The sequence below is a fragment of the Sus scrofa genome, chromosome 1 (genome assembly GCF_000003025.6).
Source record: "Sus scrofa isolate TJ Tabasco breed Duroc chromosome 1, Sscrofa11.1, whole genome shotgun sequence".
NCBI lineage: Eukaryota > Metazoa > Chordata > Mammalia > Artiodactyla > Suidae > Sus > Sus scrofa.
Window position 1 is genome coordinate 7,263,429 of NC_010443.5, and position 16,417 is coordinate 7,279,845.

Here is a 16,417-nt window from a genome sequence, read left to right on the forward strand (position 1 = left end):
CAAATACAGTCATATCCTGAGGTGCTGGGGGTGAGGACTTGGCCCAGCGCGTATCCATGTGGCTATACACATGGGCACGCACGTGTGTATCTATACGGGTATACGTGTGTGTGTTTGTGCACCTGTATGGAAAAGCCTTGACTGGTCATCGCCGTGTTCCCGGTCAGAACAACGTTCAATACGACTTGTTCTGAGCTTCTGGTGGAAGGACAGTCAGTGATTTTGCCCTTTAAGAAAATATTTTTATAGGGTTGTGTGTTTCCCGAGTTTTCCTAATTCCGGTCAAAAACAACAGCGCTTGTGTTGCTTCATTTTAGGTGAATCCGGTCTTGGGAAAGGATGCTGCTTTGGGTAATCCTCTCTGATAAGAGGATGTTTATGACGGATGCAGAGTCCTCTTCCTCTGAGGTCAAAGGATCAGAGATCAAACTGGCTCCTCATGACAGCTCCACTTCTCCTGAAGTTTCTCCTGAAGTTTCTCCCGGTACCCCCGCCATTCTTTTGAGATACAAACTATCTCTGTGACATCCAGACAATTTCATCCCCTCTCCCCCTCTTATTTTTCTTAACCCTACACTTCTTGGTTTCAGCTAATTAGTCCACACATTTGGAATTGTCTTTGCCCATAACAAAGTCCCCCGTACCCCTACTGAATGAACATGACCTCAAAAAAGAAAAGACACAGTGTCCCCACAGCCTGCTTTAGAAAGAGAACCATCTGTGTTTTCTTTGGAACGCCTGTCGTGCGTTTGGCGCTGTGGCTTCTCCATTCCCGGGCTGTCTTGCCCACAGGGATGGGGGAGGTGTCCTGCTTCTAGAAATACCTCGAATAAACCTTCAGGTCTCTTTCTTTTTTCCGATCCCTCTTAGATGGGCTGTCCAATGATGAAGTCGGCACAAATAAGCCACCCCGCAGGATCTGCTAGGCAGAGCAAAGTGTACCAGTTACAGGCGGTGTCACCCCCTCAGGTCAAGCACTGGGGGTGCGAGGACCAAATAGCAGGGACTGGATTCGGAGGGTGTAGCCTCTGCAAAGCATATGCTGGCCTTGGCTAGCCCCACCCGCTGTTTCCTCTCTGGGTGACCTCACCTGTCCATCGCTCACCTGTGTCACGGCCAAGGGCACTCCTCTTCTATCTCCGCTGGACAGCCAGCTAGGTTCAAGGTGATGCATGAACATCCCTGAAAATGGCAGAGCCCCGTGTACATGGAAGGTAAGGGGCAGCGTTGGTGTAGCAGAGGTGAGAGTCCAGGGGGAGGTGGGAAATCCGGGGGAGATGTCTCCCTCAGAATTTTCCTCTGGACCTCAGACTGCTCAGTGGGAACAGGTCAACCTCACAGCTGCCTGTTCCACCACTGGCCATCCGGGGCATTCAGACAGCACTCGTGCAGAAGGCTTTATTACTCAGGGACTAAGAAGGCTGTCCCACTAGGAAAGCTGCCTTGCGGGTTGGGGGCAGGGGGCAGTGCCCACGTGCCTGGCAGGCGTGGGGACCACGGATGCTCCGAGGGGCTCACCCAGCCCCCAGCCCCTCCTGGGAGTCTTCCTGTTCTTGGAGTAGGTACTGAATGCTTCTCGGCAGGTGAGTGAGGACTCTGCAAACACCACCAGGTGGAGTCAACGACCCAGTCTGTCTCAGAGACAGGATCCCTCCGAGCTCTGAGCTGAGCGCAGTCTCCTGCCAAGTGCGATTCCCTCACCCAAGCACACTCCAGAAGTGGGGTGGCTGGGAGCCCTGTCCTGCTCAGCCCAGACTGAGTCTGCGAAGCTCTGGTGGCAAAGCAGTGCCGTCTTCACCTGCTCACACAGGGCATGTGTCATGGGTTTCTTCAACGTTCTTCTCCCGCTGGGGCTTCGGTGGTTTTACCGAACCCCACCCCACACCCAGCACAGCACTAGAGACTGAGCTCCCACAGACAAGCAAGACACTGACCTTGCCCTCAGGGCGTCCACGGTCTTGTAAGAGGTGAGTGCATGGAAGTCACAAGCATCTAATAAATAAATACTTGATTGGCGTGCAAATGTAAGATCACAGCTCAGCTCGCATTTTGTTATGCCCTGCCCTGTCAGTGCTGGATATTGACCTATTCATTAAAAAAACATTTCCAGACCATAGCCATGGAAGAATCCAGTCTAAGGACCTAAATGAAGAACCCATCCTTGACCTTGATCCCTGGAGGCCAGGTTTCTGCTAACACCAGTAACCACCTCTTCCAGCAAGTCCCCCTGGGTTAATGTCCTTATGTAACCCATCAGTGCCCCAAGGCATGCATGCCTATGGTTTGTAGTGCCATGAGTGTCAAGGTCACATGGGTGGTAGGAGCAGAGACTCCAGCCTTGATGTTCTGATGTATCCCATTATTTTTCTTTTTTCTTTCTTTCTTTTTTTTTTTTTTTTTTTTGTCTTTTTGCCTTTTTAGAGCCGCTCCCATGGCATATGGAGGTTCCCAGGCTAGGGGTCTAATCGGAGCTGTAGCCGCTGGCCTATGCCACAGCCACAGCAATGCAGGATCCGAGCCGCGTCTGCAACCTACACCACAGCTCATGGCAACGCCGGATCCTTAACCCACTGAGCGAGGCCAGGGATCAAACCCGCAACCTCATGATTCCCAGTCAGATTCATTAACCACTGAGCCACGGCAGGAACTCCTTACCTCTTTGTAACTTCATGATATATACAAGGGCCACTCATTACAATATACTCCCTTCAGACTGTTCTAAGCTATCCAGGGAGGTGCTTGCCGCTTGCAGAGGAAAATAATAAAAGCTGTCATTGAACATGGGCGTCTCTCTCTGTTTGCTGCCCACCCTTAGATGCCGTCCTCCTCTTTGCTGAGACCAGGTCTTCTGGATCCTTTGTAACTCAAAGTCTTGGGCACACCACAAACCCCCTCTGTAGCTGTTGGATAAGCTCATGAATGTTTTCTATGAAGATGGAGATGCCATCTCCACCCCCTTTCAAGGGAGCTTTGGAGGTGATGCTGCAAAAGTGGGTTGTCCTCAGCTCTCTGGGGAACTTGACTGCCCCTGACCTTGGAATCAGGCTCATTTCCTACCCCACCGCCAGGGAATGATTCTCAGAAGGCTTTCTAACCACACAAGGAGCAAAGATGACAAGAAGAGGGGCAGGACTCTTCCAGGCTGGTGACAAATGATGAGGAAGGTCTGTGTTAGCTCGCTCTGCTCTCAGGGCTGCATCCTCCACTCTGCAAGGCTGACTCTCTCCAGGGGATTTGGACAACTGCCCATCTTCCAAGGCAAATAAATGCTATGTCCTTGGAGAACTCTTTAAAGTGTTTATTTGGTGGCTTTAAGGATACAAGTTCCCACAAGGATCTTTCCCTGTTGAGTTGCCCTGAGTTCCAGGCACCGCTGTGCCCCCCACCCCTTCTCCTGGACACTCGTGACTCTACAGCAGTGAATTTGAACTTGGAGGCTCACGGTTTATTTGTATTGGCCATCCACACTTCCCGAGATGCTGCCAGTGCAACAGCCTGTCCCATCGTTTGCTGTGTGCTTGGAAAACAGCCTGGGGGAGTGTGTGGAAGCTTCCTTTCTGCTTCTGCTCTGCTATAAAATGTGCCATTTTGAGAAAGCAGGGGACCGTGCTGCTATCACTTGTGGGGAAAATTGCAGGAAACGGAAGTGTCACATTACCCGAATATTGAAGTAATGACGACTGCTCATTATAACGTGGTCACTAATGTTTCTTTCGCTCCCCTCTCAGCATCTAAAAGTACAACAGCTGGAATTCGCATCGTGGCTCAATCGGTTAAGAACCTGCCGCTGTCTCTCTGAGAATGCGGGTTCCATCCCTGGCCTCGCTCAGTAGGTTAAGGATCTGGAGTTGCTGCATGCTGCCATGTAGGTCGCAGATTGGCTGGAATCTGGCATTGCTGTGGCTGTGGTGTAGGCCATCAGCTGCAGCTCCAATTTGACCCCTAGTCTGGGAACTTCCATATGCCACAGGTGTGGCCCTAAAAAGGAAAAAAAAATATGCAACTGCCACATACCAGAGACTGCTTCATTCTCTCTAAATGAGAGAGTTGGCTTTGTTATATCTAAAGATCTACTCATCTCTAAGGAATTCAAGAATTTTATAGCAAAAATACATCACATAGTGAGGATATTTTAGAAGTTTGGGTTAGAGTTCTGCCCTCCCCAACTCAGGATTTCATAGAAACTCCTAGCACTCATTATGCAGAATCATAATCAAGGGAGTTCCTATCGTGGCTCAGTGGTTAACGAATCTGACTATGAACCATGAGGTTGCGGGTTCGATCCCTGGCCTCGCTCAGTGGGTTAAAGATGTGGCGTTGCCGTGAGCTGTGGTGTAGGTTGCAGACTCAGCTCAGATCCAGCATTGCTGTGTCTCTGGTGCAGGCTGGCAGCTACAGCTCCAATTAGACCCCTAGCTTGGGAACCTCCATATGCCATGGGTTTGGCCCTAGAAAAGATTAAAAAAAAAAAAGAAGAAGAATCATAATCAAGAAAATATTAAGAGTTTTAAGTGACCTATTGATTAAAAACACCATACAAAATCAAAACCAACTGAAAACTACAGAAACATGGAAAGAAGACCAACGAAAGATGTAGAGACATTGATGTCTCTTCTATTAACCAGCAAAAGTCAGTTACAGGCAGTGCCTGTCGTGGCTCAGCGGAAAGGAATCTGACTAGTATCCTTGAGGCTGTGGGTTCGATCCCTGGCCTCGCTCAGTAGGTCAGAGATCCGGCATTGCCGTGAGCTGTGGTGTAGGTCACAGATGGGGCTCTGAGCCCGCATTGCTGTGGCTGTTGTATAAGTTCCAATTCGACCCTTAGCCTGGGAACTTCCATATGCTATGGGTGCAGCCCTAAAAAGAAAAAAAAATCATTGACAAAGCCCAGTTACAAAGCTCAGCCTTCCCAGCCACAGTATCAGTAATACCAAAAAAATAAATAAATAAAAATAACTTGGAGAAAATCTTATTAAAAATGCACGGAGAATATATTCTATCTCAGTATCTACATAAGCTGAGGGAGAAAATATTTCTGGGTGATAAGACTGAGAAGATTAAAGTATTGTAAAAATGGCAGTTCTTCCCCCAAAGCATTGGAGTGTTCTCATTTTTTTGAAATTTTAATTTAAAAAATGTATTGAAGTATAGTTGATATACAATGTTGTTAATGTGTTAGTTTCAAGCATACAGCAAAAGGGATACTTTTTTAGATTCTTTTCTTTTTTTCTTTTTTAGGGCCACATCTGTGGCACATGGAGGTTCCCAGGTTCGGGGTCAAATTGGAGCTGCAGTCGCCGGTCTACACCACAGCCACAGCCACAACAGATCCAAGCTGCGTCTGCAACCGACACCACATCTCACGGCAATGCAGGATCCTTAACCCACTGAGTGAGGCCAGGATCAAATTGCATCCTCATGGATATTAGTCAGGTTCATTACTGCTGGGCCACCAAAGGAACTTCATAGACTCTTTTCCATTACAGATTATTAGAAGATATTGAGTATAGTTCCCTGTGCTAGACAGTAGGTCCATGTTGGTTATTTATTGTATATATAGTAAACCATAAAAGATAGATCCTGCCTATGATTTAGAGAAGCATTATAGATATAGGTAATGGTGGGGGGTTTTTTGGAACTTGAAAAAGTTAACATAAAGTTTGTCTGGAAGATTGAGTGACTGAATAAGAACAGTCAGTGAACAGGAATAGTGTAGGTCTTATCTACAAAAGGTCCTTTCTGTGATTTAGAGAAGCACTACAGACATTTAAACAAAAATAAACAGGAGAACTGAGAACCCATGAACAGCTCTTATTACAAGGAAGTGTACATTTTATAAAAGTGACACCACAAATCAGTGGTGGCGGTGTTTATCTTTATTTTTATTTTTTATAGCTGCACTCATGGTATATGGAAGTTCCTGGGCCAGGATTGAATCTGAGCTGCAGCTGCAACCTACACTGTTATCCTTTAACCTGCTGGGTGGGGCCAGGAATCGAACCCACACCTCCACAGTGCCCTGAGCCGATGCAGTTGGATTCTTAACCCATTGCACCACAGCAGGAACTCCAGGGTGGTATTTTTTAAAGAAATGGTGCTAGCAAAATTTCTTGACATTTTGGAAAAAATAATGTTGGTTTCTTATCTCATATCCCTAATAAATTCCATATGAATTCAGTAATAATACATGGAAGATGACCCCATAAAAATAATATAGGTTAAAACTTGATACCCTCTCAGGAATGACAGTCCAGCATAAAAAAAATGGAAGACGTCAAGGAAAAAAAATCTGTTTAAATTTTGAACACCTTTATAAGTTAAAACTTTTTCAAATAAAAAGGCCAAAAATAAACTGGGGCAGAAATGTTGGCATAAATTTCCAGCTGCCTAAAATGTGCTGGCTTTGCCTTGGCCTTCCATTCCAAGGAGGAACAGGCTACTTGTGTTAGTGTGGGCTGCTCGGCTTTTATTCCTGCTTTCAAGATCCATGTGTCAGAGACACGGAAACACCTCATGTGGCGATTCCACCATTTACCTTCTGAACATCTCTGTAACATATCTCAATATTTTCATGCCTAAGAACCTCATCATGGTAGGGGAATTTTTAGAAGTGTATTATTTTAGATTTAGATTTTAAAACTGGAAATGTGATATGGTCTTTTTAAGGGAAGTTTGTTCATAGACGTCTCAGGGAGGCAAAACATGGAATTTCAAGGAGTGAACTTGACCAAATTTCAAGTGGATAGTTGATGGGAACAAAGGCCTTCACTGAGAAGGGGCCATTCATCCCTTGATAGGACAAGAGGTCCCTGCATGCACATGAGTCGCTGGAAGGTAAGTGAGACCAGCACTCTCTGACTTGGTCAGTACCTGTAAGGTGTGACTTACCTGCAAACAAAAATCTAAGAATTATTCGTCTGTTCAGTTCCAATATAAAACCAGGATCAATTTTTACTTACAGCAACTATCTATGGGATGTGTACAATAATAAAATCATAGCCACATGCATACATGCTTGTCAGAAGGAAATAAAATCTGGTTAATTTGTAACTTCTGATCAAGATGGAGCAACAGAAACCAGATTTACCCTCCTGCCTGAAACAATCCTAAAACCCAAATGAAACACATCACACAGCCATTTTCAAGGCACTGGACATCAGGCAATAAAGAATAGTAATCCTAAGAGGTGGGAAACGGACAAGGCAAGCCCTCTGATGACCCCAGCTTCTGCCATGAGAGGGTTGCAAGGCCATGGTGAGGAGACAGAAGACCCAGGCGGTGTTCAGTGGACTCCCTTGGTAACCAGAGCTCTACTGCATCAGCAGAGTTGAGAGTGTGGGAGAACAGGGTACCCAGCGTTTGCAGAAGTAAGTGCCAGAGAGAAAAGTCACATGGAGAAAAAATTCCTGAGGTTTGTGGAGGGTCTCCCCCAGGAATTCAGAAGAGGTGTTCCTTGGTGGTGAAGGATTAAGGATCCAGGGTTGCACCACTGTGGCTCAGGATATTGCTGTGGCAAGGGTTCAATCCCTGGCGCAGGAACTTCTGCATGCCGTGAGTGCAGTCAAAAAGAAAGAAAAAAAAAAAAGAATTTAGCAAAGTACTGCTAGGCACATGCGCATGAGGTAACTGTGAAGCTGAGCAAAGAACTGTCTGAGCAGATTAGTAGGAAGGCTACTCACACAGGGACAGAAAAAGTGCCTGTCCCCAGGAAAAACTAATTAATGGGTCTTTGGGTAGGGCACTCAGAGTCATATTTTTTCAGTACTGTGGAATTACTAGTCTGAGACTAAATGCTGCTCTGTTCCAACTAAATTCTGGAAAGCAAGAACAAAAAGGATCAATTTTTTTCCAGGTAATTTAACTGCATCACAAAATAAAGCCCAAGAATATTAAATATAGAAAATAGCACCAAACTAAGTAAGTTTCACCCTGCCTGCCAAGAAACAGGAAAATATCTACAAGGAGAAAAATCAACCCATCGAAACTAACCCAGAACTGATTAAATGATAGAATTAGCAAACAAGGACATAAAACAGTTATTCTGACTGTGTAACTGTATTCTCGATGTCCAAATCAAACATCTAGAGATGGAAGCTGCAAACTATTAGATAAAAATACACTGGATATGATCAACAACAAATTAGACATTGCAGAATTAAAGATTAGTGACTTTGAAAACAGCAATAAAAGCCATCCAAAATAAGACAATAAAGAAAAAGAGAGAGAACTTAAAAAGATGACAAAATCATCAGCCAACTATAGGACAACTTCAAATGACCTAATATATGTATATTTGGAATCCCTGAAGAAGAGTAGAGAAAGAAACACAAGAAAAATTTTTTAAAGAAATAATGAATGAAATTTTTCCAAATTTGGTGAGAAATATAAACCCACAGATCCAAGATGTTGACCTAACCCTGAAGACAAAAACATCAAAAACATCACACCAAGGTACTTCATAATCAAATTTCACAAGCCACCAATAAAGACAAAGTCGGGAAAGCAGCTGAAGAAAAAGATATAATACACAGGGGAACAAAGATAAGGATGACAGCAGATTTATTTTTGGAAACAGTGCAAGCAAGAAGATAGTGGAGCAGTATCTTCAAAGTGCAGGCATATCTTGGAGATATTGCACATACAGTTCCAGATCACCACAATAAAGCAAATATTGCAATCAAATGAATCACATGAATTTTTTGGTTTCCCAATGCATATAAATGTCATATTTACACTGCACAGTAATCTAGTAAGCATGCAATAGCAATAGACTGAAAGAATGACGTACAATGTATTTAATTTAAAAATACTTCATGGCTTAAAAATGCTAACCAGGAGTTCCCGTTGTGGTGCAGTGGTTAACGAATCCAACTAGGAACCATGAGGTTTCAGGTTCGGTTCCTGGCCTTGCTCAGTGGGTTAAGGATCTGGTGTTGCCATGAGCTGTGGTGTAGGTTGCAGGCACAGCTCAGATCCCGCGTTGCTGTGGCTGTGGTGTAGGCCAGCGGCTACTACTTCGATTCAGTCCCTAGCCTGGGAACCTCCATATGCCGCGGGAGCTGCCCAAGAAAAGGCAAAAAGACAAAAAAAAAAAAAAAAAATGCTAACCATTATCTAAGCCTTTGGTGAGTTGTAATATCTTTACAGTAATAACATCAAAGATCACTGATCACAGATAATCATAACAGATATAACAATCAAGAAAAAGTTTAAAACATTTTGAGAATCACCAAAATAGGATGCAGAGACATAAAGTGAGCAAATGCTATTAGAAAAAGGGCACCAGGAGTTCCCGTCGTGGCACAGTGGTTAACGAATCCGACTAGGAACCATGAGGTTGCGGGTTCGGTCCCTGCCCTTGCTCAGTGGGTTAACGATCCGGCGTTGCCGTGAGCTGTGGTGTAGGTTGCAGACGCGGCTCGGATCCCGCGTTGCTGTGGCTCTGGCATAGGCCAGTGGCTACAGCTCCGATTAGACCCCTAGCCTGGGAACCTCCATATGCCGCGGGAGCGGCCCAAGAAATAGCAACAACAACAACAACAACAACAACAACAAAAAAAAAAAAAAAAAAAAAAAAAAAAAAGGGCACCAATAGACTTGTTCAACATAGGATTGCCACAAATCTTCAACTTATAAAAAAAATATTGCAAAGTACAATAAAGCTAAGTGCAATAAGGTGACATATGCCCGGACTGAAAGAAAAAAGACCTCAAAGCTAAAATTCTATTCCCCCAAAACTACCTTTCATAAATTAGGGAAAGGGGAGTCCCGTTGTGGCACAGCAAAAAGAAACCCAACTAGGAACCATAAGGTTGCAGGTTTGATCCCTGGCCTCACTCAGTGGGTTAGGAATCCAGCATTGCTGTGAGCTGTGATGTAGGTCACAGATGCTGCTCGGATCCTGCTTTGCTGTGACTGTGGTGTAGGCCAGCAGCTGTAGCTCCAATTAGACCCTTAGGCTGGGAACCTCCATATGCCGCAGGTGCAGCCCTAAAAAGCAAAAAAAAAAAAAAAAAAAAAAAAAAAAAAAAAAAAAAATTACAGGAAGGTAATTCCTGTCCTGCCTCAGTGGTTATTAAACCCAACTAGTATCCATGAGGACTCGGGTTTGTCCCTGGCTCACTCCATGGGTTAAGTATCCAGCGTTGCCGTGAGCTGTGGTGTAGGTTACAGACTTGGCTCGGATCTGGCATTGCTGTGGCTGTGGTGTAGGCCGGCGGCTACAGCTCCGATTCAACCCCTAAGCCTGGGAACTTCCATATGCCATGATGCAGCCCTTAAAAAGACAGAAGACAAAAAAAAAGTGGGGGGATTAAAACAAACATTCTAAATTTCAAAAAACTGAGGCGTTCCCGTCGTGGCGCAGTGGTTAACAAATCCGACTAGGAACCATGAGGTTGTAGGTTCGGTCCCTGCCCTTGCTCAGTGGGTTAACGATCCAGCGTTGCTGTGAGCTGTGGTGTAGGTTGCAGACGTGGCTTGGATCTCGAGTTGCTGTGGCTCTGGTGTAGGCCGGTGGCTACAGCTCCGATTCGACCCCTAGCCTGGGAACCTCCATATGCTGCGGGAGTGGCCCAAGAAATGGCAAAAAGACAAAAAAAAACTGAAAAAAATTCACTGCCTTCAGAGCCACATTAAAAGAAATTTTAATGGAAGCTCTTGAGGCAAAAGGATAGTGAAAGCAAATGGAAATTCACACTAGTGGTTTTTCAAGCTCGGTGCTGTTGCTATGAGAAGCTGGATGATTCTCTGTTCTGGGGACTGTCCTGTGCGTGGTAGAATGTTTGTCAACACCCACTTCTAACCTCTGGATGTTTAATAGTAGCTCCCCTCGGTTGTGATGCCCAAAAACTGTGTCCAGACTTTGCCATATGTCCCTGATGGGCCAAAAATCACACGCAGAAGAGAACTCATGACCTACACGGAGGAAGAAGGGGAATCAGTGATAACATTACATTGGTAAAGATGTAAAATTGTTTTCTTCTTATTTAAAAGACTTTTGATGTCATATGGATAAACAACAAGGTACTACTTTATAGCACAGGGAACTACATTCAGTATCCTGAGATAAACCATAATGGAAAGACTATCTTAAAAAGAATATATGCATATATATGTATAACTGAGTCACCTTGCAGTACAGCAGACATGAACACAAATGGTAAATTAACTATACATCAATAAAAAAGATTCTTGACAATGTAAGCAAAAATAATGTCTTGTCAAATTTTTTTAACTTTGAAAACAAAAAGCCTTTTTTGGGGGGGGCACGTGGAAGTTCCTGGGCTAGAGGTAGAATTGAAGCTGCAGCTGCTGGCCTATGCCACAGCCTCAGCAATGCCAAATCTGACCCGTGTCGGCAACTTACACCAGAGCTTGTGGCAATGCTGGATCCTTAACCCACTAAGCGAGGCCAGGGATCAAACCCGCCTCCTCATGGATACTAGTCAAGTTTGTTACCACTGAGCCACAACAGGAACTCCCCAAAACAAAAAATTTTTTAACATTTAAAACTTTTAGACAAACAAACAAAAAAGACTGTGGATTTTCACAAGATGTGGGGCTTAAGTAAAAATGTGGATTAGCAATAGCATGAAAGCCAGGGGTTCTTTTTTTTTTTTTTTTTTTTTTTGGCTTTTTAGGGTCACACCCATGGCCTATGGAAGTTCCCAGGCCAGGGGTTGAATCAGAGCTATAGCTGCCGGCCCACACCACAGCCACAGCAACAGCAATGCAGGATCAGAGCCATATCTGACCTACCCCACAGTGCACAGCAACGCCAGATCCTTAACCCACTGAGTGAGGTCAGGGATCGAGTCCGCCTCCTCATGGGTCCTAGCCAGGTTCATTAACCACCGAGCCATGAAGGAAACTCCCAAGCCAGGGGTTCTAACATCACACATGCTTATGCTGTATGGAAGTCCTGCAATACCACTTGAAGTATGTGTATGATAAACACTAAAGCAACCACTAAATAGCAAAACAAAAGTTTTAGCTAATAAGTCAACAAAAGAAACAACATGGAGTAATGGCAAGCAATTGATCCAAAATAAGGGAGAAAACAGGGAAAAGGGAACGAAAAACAGGCAGGATAAACAGCAAGATGATCAACTTAAATCTAGTTGTATAAATTATCACATTAAATATCAATTATCTAAAGATCTTAGCGTTAAAGAGTTAAAAGGCACAGATTGTCAGAGAACATAAATACGGCAAAATTCAATTAAAGGCTTCTATAAGAAACACACTTTATGTGTGTTCATATAAACTAAGGACTAGAAGGCAAGTTTCTTAATCTGATCATGAGGGCCTACGAGTAACTTACAGTTCATATCATAATTAACTGTGAAATACTAATTGACTTACTCCTAAGATTATTAATAACAAAATAAGATGTCTCTCCTACCTACTTTTATTTTGGGGTGTGCTCATGGCATGTGGAAATTCCCCAGACCAGGGACTCAACCCACACCACAGCAGTGACTCGAGCACCGTTGTGACAATGCCAGATCCTTTAGCCACTAGGCCACCAGGGAACGCCTCCTCTATTTACTTCTATTCAAAATTGTCCTGGAGATGCCAAGCAGCTCAATCAAGCAAGAAAAAGAAATAAAAACCATCCAGACTGGAAAAGAAGTAAACTGTCTTTATTTGCAGATGACGTGATTTTAATTTTTAAAAATCTAAAATTAATAGTGATTTTATCATCGTTGCAAGATACAGGGCAAATATGCAAGATATGTTTATATGCTAGCAACAATCAACAGTTAAAATTAAACATCATTTAAAATGGCACCAAAAATAAGAAAATACAAAACTTGATGAAAGCTGTGCAAGTCCTCTATATGGAGAACTTACAAGAGACTGATGAGAAAAATTAAAGATCTAAGCGAGAGTGAGATATGCCATTTTTATACACTGAAAGACTCAATATTGTTAAAATTTTAACTCATACTACATTGATCTGTAGACTCAATCTCTATCAAAATTCCAGGAAGCTTTCCTTTCACAAGCAAATTCTAGCATTCATGTGGAAATGAGAACGCCCCAGAATAGGCAGAGAACTCTGGAAAAGAACAAAGGTGGAGAACTAACCCGACTCCATGTCAAGATTTATTCTAAAACTACACTGACGGAGGCAATGTGGTGTTGGCATAGAGATGGGCAAATAGACCAATGAGAAAGTCCAGCGTCCAGAAACAGACACATACGTTTATGGACAACAGATTGTGCCAAAAGTGTAGATGCATTTCGGTAGAGAACGTATAGATTTTTCAACTCATGACGTTGGAACAATGGGATATACCCTTTGCCAAGAAATTAATCTTGACACGCACCTCGAACCTGATATAAAAATTAGGTGTGAGGTCCAGCAGGGGGCGCCGGAGAGCAAGCAGGAGGCCAGGGTTGGGGGCGCGAGGGTAGGGGAGAGTGTGCCTGAGTTGGGGGGCGGGGGGGAAGTGAGGAGGTCCCGCAGGTCTTATTCTAGAGCGAGAAGGGGAGCTCCGGAGGATTTGCTGGATCAGAAACAGTAGGTGGTAAGGGGTCCAGGGAAGGAGAGAAAGCCCAACCCCGGTGAGAGCGGGTGGTGGCCTGAACCAGGGAGGGGGGCAGGAAGGATGGCGAGAAGCGTCCAAACTGGCATGTTTTGCGAGCTGGAGCTGACGGGCTACCGGTGAGTGAAAGGGAAATAGGGGTCAGAAATAGCCATCAAGACTGACATCGAGGGGTTTGGCCTGAGCAACAGGAGAAATGGACTTGCCTTGAGCCCAGAGTCCAGATGTCTTAGCTCGCACACCTGCTTCAGAATTCCTTTCAAATAGTTGAACATCTGAGCCCATTTTTTTTAAAGGCTGTTAACAGAGCTATCTCAAGCGTAAAAATAAAACTTCATTTGCCACTTGATCAGTTGTCTACTTGAAAATGGGTAGCAGGAAGTTCCCTTCCTGGCTCAGTGGTTAATGAACCTGACTAGGTTCCACGAGGATGCAGGTTCGATCCCTGGCCTTGCTCAGTGGGTTGAGGAGGTGGCGTTGCCATGAGCTGTGGTGAAGGTGGCAGATGTGGCTCAGATCCTGTGTGGCTGTGGTATAAGCCAGCAGCTGTAGCTCTGATTCGACCCCTAGCCTGGGAACTTCATATGCTGTGGGTGCGGCCCGAAAAAACAGAAAGGAAGGAAGGAAGGAAAATTGCAGCCAAAGAAATCTAAGAAAAAAAATTTCACTAGAGAAAAAAAATTGAAGATGAGAAGTTCTTTTCTGGTCACAAACAGAGAAGCGGGTGAGAGAGACAAGAGTCTGGTTTTAGCTGCAATTAAAATGGATCCAGTTGGGCAAAAACAGTGCTTTGGGGGAGTATACTCTGAGAAGTTCTGTCCCGTGTCATTTAATATTCATTCACTCATGGCGTCTGCTGCTCACAGTAAACTGATAAGCAGAGAAAAATAAGCTGGACCATCTCTGGGTCCTGACATGAGGACCAAGAGAGGGAGCTCGGAGGCCAGCAGAGCCACCATCGAGGGGGAAGAAGCAAAGGCTTGACCCCTAAGAGACAGGAAGCTTGTCCGGGGCTACAGTGCTGCTGATCTGCAGGCAGAGGCAGGGGGGGGGGGGATCTCTCTAAGGGACAGAGGAAAGCCGGAGTGGGGCGGAGCAACTCCCTGCCTGTCAAAGATTCGGAGGGGAGGCCATGAGGTTTGGGCTCCATCTGCCCGCCCTGGACCCCGGCTACTGGGTTACCTATAAAACCGTCCGCCTGTGAATGGAATCCAGAGCTTGGGACTCTCCTTGGTCAGTCCTCTTTCTGCTGTCCCATGCTGCCACATCCCACACTGTGCTGTGTAAGGAAAGGGACCAGGAGTTTGTCCTTGCCCACCTGGACGTCAGCACAGCTCCATTTGGTTGACAATGAGAAGACGTAGGAGTTCAGGGGAAAGAGATGAGGGCTTTGTGGGGCCTCCAGGCATCCTGATGATGCACTGACCTTTTCTTTTTTCTTTTCCTCTTCTTTTTTTTTTTTTTTTTTTTTGCCTTTTCAGAGCGCTGGGTCTGTGGCCCATGAACGTTCCCAGACTAGGGGCTAAATCAGAGCCGAAGCCCCTGGCCTTCACCACAGCTACAACCACAGCCACACCAGATCCAAGTGGCATTCTCAACCTACACCACAGCTCATGGCAGATCCTTAATTCACTGTGTGAGGCCAGGGATCAAATCTGCATCCTCATGGATACTAACCAGGTTCTTAACCCACTGAGCCACAATGGGAACTCCCTGACTCTTTTTTTTTTTTTTCCACCTCCAATTTTTAATTTGACTGGGGCTATTTCTTTCCTTCTCTTTCTCTCTCTCCTTTTATTTTTTTTTAAATCTCCTGCAGTGTGTAGAAGTCCCCAGATCAGGGATCGGACCCTCAGCACAGATATAACCAGAGCCACAGCAGGGACAATGCCAGATCCTTAACCAGCTGAGCCACGAGGGAATCTGGATGTTTCTGGGTTCTGCACAAAGCCAGCTCAAAATTCGTCATCTGGTACAGTGAGGACGCCTCACAATACGGAAACAGATCTTTTTACCAACTGGCAGGGTGGCAGCGTACACAGGTAGGCCGCCTGAGCCCGCGGGTGGCGTCAGCAGCATTCCGGAGCTGCCTCGCAGAGCCTCTGGGTCATTTCAACAACAGGCAAGCGGCAACACCTGCTGTGGCCGCTGGCACGGGCTGTGGGCAAGGATTTGCCCCATCAGCCGCTCACCAGTGTCATGGGAGACTCGTGAATTTCGTCACCGGCACACTGACATAAATTGGAGTTGAGCTAGAATGTCACTGGCCACTTGCTGGCTCGGGGGTCCGTGTCCAACCCCAGGCTGCTAGATTTCAGAGACAACAGCTCTGCAGTGTCAGAATCCAAGCCGCCAGGCAGGCCAAGTGACCCCGGGGAACCTGCGAGAAAGCGAACCCTCTGTCCCCCACGAAGGGCTGGGTACAGTCCCTACGGAGGAATATTCTGGAACCTGGCTCCACTCACCCTCTGCTGTCTCTCTCACTCGTTTGTCAACATGGTGGATAAAGGCGGATCCCAGGACCAGAGTTTCCAAATGTGAATTATCTGGTCTTTTCCCCCAGGTGTCTGAATCGTCCAACCAGAACAACAGATCTCAGTTAAAACCGGATGTTTTCATGGCGTGAACTTTAACTTTGGGTCTATTACAGCCGGTTATCAAAGGAACAAAAGCTGTGTACGGATTCATTTACTGTTTGGCAAGCAGGCGGTCGCCCAGTCACCAGCACCGTGGAAAATGATCAAAGCACAGAATCCCCTTGGCCTGGCTCACGGCTTTTTTTTTTAATTTCACAAGTGAAGGAGATGGAGAGAGAAGCAGATACTTTTTCCAAAAGAAAATGTGAAGCTTGGAAGGAACAT